The sequence below is a fragment of the Numenius arquata genome, chromosome 23 (assembly GCF_964106895.1).
Source record: "Numenius arquata chromosome 23, bNumArq3.hap1.1, whole genome shotgun sequence".
NCBI classification, from domain to species: domain Eukaryota; kingdom Metazoa; phylum Chordata; class Aves; order Charadriiformes; family Scolopacidae; genus Numenius; species Numenius arquata.
Genome location: NC_133598.1, coordinates 3,790,552 through 3,797,530, shown reverse-complemented (window position 1 = coordinate 3,797,530; position 6,979 = coordinate 3,790,552).

The following is a 6,979-nucleotide window of genomic DNA, read 5'->3' as shown; positions in this document are numbered from 1 at the left end:
AAGGACAGCCCTCCCTTGCCAGGTGTGGACTCCCAGCCGCTCGGTACTGGGTGTGATGAACAGCAAGACAGGACACCATCCCCAGAACCTCTCCGCATGGCAATTCAGCAGGACTGAATCCAGCAGCAGACCCTCACGGATGCATTGACAGATGTCTGCTACAGCTCATTCCTCTCTCCCCATCCATCTCCCCTGTTTTTTCCTGCCTGCTGCAGAGATGACAGCCTCCAGGGTGCTGGGACCCCGGAGCAGGGTCAGGCCGTGCAGCAAGCAGCCTCAGCATCTAATTCAATTCTCCAATCAATCTCACTGCTTGTGTTTTGCCAATTATCCAGAGAAGCAGCTCAGAAACCAGCCGTGATGGCAGCACAGATAACAGCAGGTTTACGTCTTAAGCACAGGAAGGAGATGGGCAGCAGCTGGAGCTGCCTCTTTGTTCGTGTGCCAGGAGAAGGTGCATTGGCAGCACTTTTACCTGCGAGCAGATGAAACCCACACTCAGCTCTGCTGGGCACAGTCCTTTATCCCAGCTCTTGAGCTTTAAAGAAAGGCAGCAACATCCACTCTGGAGCAGGGACGCGGTCTCATGGGTGTTTTTCTACTTGGGGTTTTGTTGCTACAAGGGATGACTCAACAGAGATAAAGCCTCCACATTCCCATTAGCTCGAGCATAAACATCTAAATTAACTAATTTTGCAAGGTTTGGCTCCAGCTTGGCACTTCAGCTCACCGGTCTGCTCAAAGCTACCTCCAGCTGGGAGATGTGCTCAGCAAGATGCACAATGCAGAATTTGCCGCGTTTTAGGCTGAGCGAGCTGCTGCCTTTCAAAGCGCTCTGTACTTTCATAGCTTTCTGGCTGCTAAGGAAGTTGTCGCCGTGTCCACAAATTCTTCCCTCGTGGGAAGGAACTGGCTCTGTTTGCTTTCTAGGCAAACTAGAGGTGTTTGTGCTGCTCAGGTTTACTGTGAGTCCCAAAATTTTGGTCTGTGTTCAGGCTCCAGCTCCTGAACCTGCAGGAACGGTCACCTTCTGTTCAAACAGGACAATGGGAGAATAAAGACTAGAAAATGTGACCCAAAGGCACCCAATTCAGGAGGGTAAGAACTGAGAAGTGGATCTTTTTTTTTTTTTTTTAATTTATAAACCACCTGGAAATTTAGTCTTTTTAATAGCCAGAACCTTCCAGTCAATGGGGATGACTCATTCCAGATCAGGTGAGAGGCTCCCCTGAAGAAGAAGGTGCCAAAACAGGTCAGTTGAGGCACAGAAATGCCCTTTGAGAAGTTCTGCTCCAGGAGATATTTTTCCTGGGCACTTCCAAGGGCAGATCACAGGAGCTACATCTACTTTGTGGGAAGCTGCCACTTCTGCTATCTGTAAAACCTCACAAATATTTCCCTTCGGAAAGCCACGGGGGGGAGACTTGGTTCTTACAGAGTGCCTGGAGTGTGCTGCAGGCTTGGCAGCCGATAAAAGGCCTTTAACCTAAAATTAGCGGTGGAGCAGCAGGCAGGGGAGCGGGCAGGGGGAAGCAGGTCAGACTGTGAGTGCCACGGCTGCTCGGGCTGCTCACGCAGGTCTCCAGTAACATCATTTGTGGTTCTTCTCCGTTCTTGGGATTTCTACTGCTGCTTAATCTTTCTGACAGCTAATCCCAGCCCCGGAGCGCACCAGCTCTCTTAGTATCACCTGCCCTGTCTCCTTAAGCTTAGCTTGGTTGCAGATTCAGTAATTAAGTAGTGGGTTTTCCAAGAGGCCTCCTCTCCTCCCCATTTACAAGTATGATGTCAGGTCAGGGTGTCTTCCACAGATTCATTTAGCTCCTATGGACTGAGCCATGCTTGCAGGAACCAGTGTAAAAGCCTTTCTGGGCTGCTGGGGTTTTAGATGAGGGCACCGAACTGCTGGGCATTTACAGCTGAGGCTCTGCAAGAGGATGGGAGCCTGGTCCAGCCTCAGAGGGATGCTCTAAGGTCTTGGTGTCCTTAGACGCCAAGTAACAAGGATGCAAAAAATGCCTTAGCAAGGTAAAATTTTTCAAAAGAGGAGGGATGTGTCCTTGTCCTTGGCCGAGTTTTGTCCGAATGGCTTCCACCGTGGCTGAATCCCCAGCTCCTGAGCGGTGCCATGTGCAAGGAGGTCACAACTAAATGAATCGGCGATCTGTCACTGCCTCCGGGCAGAGATCGGACATTTATTATCCCGCGTGGTACACCTATAGGGAATGCGTGTCCTGCGCTCTCTGCAGACAAAGCTGCACGGGCCGGGAGAGCAGCGGTGATTTATGTCACGCTGCCAACATGCTGAGCCAGCGCTGGAGCCTCCTGCACCCCGTCCCTTCCCAGGGCAGTGAAGTGCCTCCCAAGCAAATTCACACTTGTGCTCCACAGGCAGCACATCCAAGACAACATCCCGCTCTCCAGTGGAGCGATGTAGGTCAGAGGCCTTCTTCTCTGAGGCACCTCCATCCCTTTGACCTCCTCCAGTGGAAGAGAGGACAAATTGCAGGATTATTTCTAGGGTGCTGCCTGACATTTGTGTGTTCAATCCCACTGATGTTTGCTTGCAGGAGCTACACTTGCCTGGCATTTCCTCAGCTCCTGCCTTCAAGAGCTGGGTTTTCCCAGAGGTTCCCCTTTCTCCTTGCCAGTTTGGGCAGAGAAAACAGGGGCAGCTGCCACCAGCCTGGCTGGGAGGGTGCAGGATCCCCGGGAGCTGCTGGCTGATGGGGTCTGGGTCTGAAAACGCATGAAGGGAGCTTGGGGAGATGGAGGAGGAGGAGGACTGACAAAACAGTGGAGGGAGCTGAGAGAGAGGGAAGGAGTGACAGCAGCAGACCAACAAGGCTGGAAGAGCAGACCGCAGGCAGATGGGAACCTTTTGAAAATTGGGCTAAACCAAACTGGCGTCCCAAAGGCCAACCCCTCCGTCACGAGAGGGATCTGGACCAGCACCACCCCGTGCAGCATCTTCCACCTGCATCTGCTGGAGAGCAGCGGCAGCTTGGGAAATCAGGCCCTTTTCCAGTGTTTTTTAGCCCTATGAGCAATCTGCTTGGGCAAAGCTGGGTCTCCTCTGTGCTTTCATTTCCCATATTGCAAACTAAGCTTAAAGCCCAGCTTGTAAAGGATGTTATGGAGGCAAAGCAGGGCGCATCAACTCTGTGAACAGGATGAATTAAAAAACAGGATCCCAATGCGATGTGTGTGCAGAAACCTCACAGGGTCCCTTACCACAAACACAGGCACCCAGCTTCAGGCCCAGGGGGAAGAATCGTGCTGCGTTTAAGAAAAAGGGGATCCCCAAGGAAGCGTTGTTTGTGCCTGGATGGGGGTTTCAGGAGGCACTGTGCTGCTGCTGGGGGTGGGACTGTGTCCCAGAGCTGCCACCCCGGTGGGGACAGCATGGGGACAGTCACTGCACAGTCGGTAGATGCCACCTAGGGGACACATGCAAGACCTCACTCCACTTCTTGTTCACAGGATCATGGAATAATAGGATCATAGAATGGTTAGAATTAGAAGGGACATTAAAGACCATCTCATTCAAACCCCCTGCCCTGGGCAGGGACACCTCCCACCAGACCAGGTTGCTCTAAGCCCCCTCCAACCTGGCCTTGAACCCCTCCAGGGATGGGGCAGCCACAGCTTCTCTGGGCAACCTGGGCCAGGCTCTCACCACCCTCACAGCAAACAATTTCTTCCCCAGATCTCATCTCAATCTCCCCTCTTTCAGTTTAAAACCATTCCCCCCCATCCTATCACTCCCCTCCCTGATCAAGAGTCCCTTCCCAGCTTTCCTGGAGCCTCTTTAGGGACTGGAAGGCTGCCATAAAATAAATGCCAGAAGGACCAAAATAGGGGGCCCAGAAACATCCGCTGGTTTTCACATGGGTGCTCAGCTGGCTGATAAGAGCTCACTGCTGATCCATGAGTTTTTTGATGAATTTTCAGTATTTCAAGCTATTCTTGCCACTGAGCAGGTTTCATCTCGGCTTAGGTTTTACTGTGGTTTGCAGGAATAGCACACGCTGCCATGATGGGGACATCATGCCACATTTTGGGGAGAAAGGAGTACAAAAAGACAGATGGGTAAATAACCCCCTGCCTGGTGAGACATGACTCTGATCTCTGCACACATAATTTTTTAGCAAGGGAAGAAGAAAAACATGCAGGAATATAACTAATATGCGAATATAACTAATGTTTATGCTGCAATGAGAAATCATTGTTGATAGAATCCTATCTAACTTGAGGCAATCCAGGACCTTTGTTGGCTTTTACAAGCTCAAGGGGTTGCAGAGGCAAATTGCTTCTCAGCGACAGACACCAGAGAGTGGACGTTTGTTCTCAGAGAAGAGATCCACCACAGCAAACCAAAAAGCTCTGTTTTGACCTCTGCCAAGGCCCTCGGGTGCCCAGAAAAATGTTAATATTGTCAAAGTCTACCTGGGTTTTAAGTATTGCCTGGACCAGAGATATTTTGATGACCTGTGGTTTTTCTTGCAGTCTTCAACGTGGGTTTTTTCCTATTCTCACTCTGTTATCATCATTTACCACGCTCAGCTAGCCAGGGACCAGAGGCACTTGGCTTAGCTTGGTGAGGTGAAGGAGCCTGTGCATCCTTTTTGAAATCAGGCCTTCTTCCCTGTGATCCCATCAGACCCTGGGGTTGCTCTGCTCCCTTCAAGCTGCTTTTATTTCATGTGAATCTCTGTAAGAGCTTGACTGTGCCTTAGGTTTTACTCTAACATGAGCTTTGTAGGGCTGCAGCTCCCATCAGGGGTCAGGAAGGGAAACACTGCTGATGCAGACCAGGGCTTGGCTGTGGGATGCTGGGTCTATGGCAATGGCTCAGCCAGATTTCCATCCCTGTATCTGCTCTCTGGAAGCTCAAATCATCCCGTTTCCCAATAGCGGGACAAGCCCAGAGCCTGGAACTCCTCCATGCTGTGGCCCGCGGCTTCTCTACTGTGTTTATGCTGCTGTGATGAAGGTCCACAGGGAGCTTGAGCCGCAAAAGTAATAGTCGTGAAACGAGCTTGTGTGATTAACCTCGTTATTCCAGCCAGAGGACCTGGATCAGCCCCCAGCCAGCTTAATGGCTGCTCTGCGGATATTACCCAGCCGATACATCTTCCATGTAATCACTGCACTGGAAGGATGAGACAGACTGATCTATGGATGTTTGCCTGCCATTTAACCAGGCCCTGTAACGGGGGCCGGGATTATTTAACACGAAACGATTCAGGGGCTGGGAAATGCCGTTCAGTGGGAAACAACGATCATGTCGGCTTCACTGGGAAAAAGACCAAAAGGCGTCCCAGATTGGGAGAGCTTGGGAGCTTGGGAGAGTTTTTTTAAGGCACTGAAATACTTTGTAAAGCAAAACCACATCTTTCATCTTTGTTCGTTCAGTTCATTTTGTTTAAACTTTTATATTGCTCAGTGGGGGAAGGTCATCATCTGTCACCGTGGAGGTCTCCACACTTTAAGGGACCCACCCAAACAAGACATCTGTGTTAGGTCAGATGAATCAAGTGCTCAGCAAGGCAAAGCTAGAAGAGGGAAGAAAGTCATCAAAAAAGGGAAAAAAAAATCAGCTCAAGGAATACATCAAAAGCATCGAGTGAAGGACTGGCCAGGCTGCGTGAAAGCTCTGCAAAGCAAGGCAGGGCTATTTACTGAGCCTTGTATTACACATACAAAAAATTCCTAAAATCTTCCTGTAAAATGAGGTATAGTTGAGCTGATGGAAGGGAATTATCCAGAGATACCCTGCTAATATGTTGTGACAAGCTCCCTGCTGCAATGCATTAGGTCTCCACTTAAGTGCAGCAGCACAGAGAGAGTGTGAATGAGCAAGAGCTCGAGAGAGGTTCCCTGTGCTCAGCCGTAACACCAGGACTCCTCAGAGAGGGGGAAAAATGACAACCAGAGTCGCTGGCACTGACCCATGGCAGGAGATAGCCTGGCTGTGTCGGAGGGGTGGACGTGGGTGAGGGTGGTGGGTTTCCAGCTTTGATGCTTCATGAATATTGGAGGTGAAGAAAACCAGCCAGGCAGGACCAAAGCCTGGTCTAGGGGATGCTGGTGAGCTACAGCACATCACCGGGCTCTTCGGTGTAAGGTGGAAGCTAATAAATCTTAGTCAGGATCATACCAGCAAAAGAGCTGATCCTAAAAAAGTAATTAGATGTGTGTGTGTCTCTCTCTCTGCCTGTATGTATCTCAGTATGTATGAACTTATTTCCCCAGCTCCACTATTTCAATAACAGCCGTTCCCTGGGGATGTAAGAGTTGGTACCAGCAGGAGAAAAAAGGCTCTCACATTGCACAGCGTGATATGTGAACTGGAAAAAAAAAGCAGGCTTTTGTTCCACTATGATTTGCAGAGGTTTGCTGTTTGTGTTTGTGAGGGTTTGGAGGACCACAGTGTGTTCACAATGAAGATGCCTTACAACCAGCAGGTCATTGGAGCCAATAGACCAAGGAGAGGACATCCTTCATCTGCCCGGACTCACGGGATTCAGATGAAATGAAGACACAGGGAATGATTCAGAGGGCCCAAGAACAACTGAAGATGGTTCCACTTCTGACAGAGATTATCTGCAAGGCAGAGTCCAGTCCACCTCTTGAAAGCAGAGATGGACAAGGCTGTGTTTGTCCCCTTCTACCCCTCAGCAGTGTTGCTGCTGGAGGGGATGAGGATGGGACAGGATCCCAAAGCTGTTTTCAGCATCTAAAGCCACAGCTGGCATTTCCAGGGACTGGACCCTACTTTTGCTCCTCACTGCAGACCAGCACACATCACTGGATGCCAAATATTCCCCCCGACGGTGATGGGACAATGTCAGGCTGTACCCCAAGAAGGGCTGGGGTGGAGGGACTTTTCCAGGCATCTGTAGCTGCCTTGCAAAGAGCGTGGAGACCTGCTCGTCTCAGGCAGGCTGACAGCACAAGCAGTCACTGCAGAGGG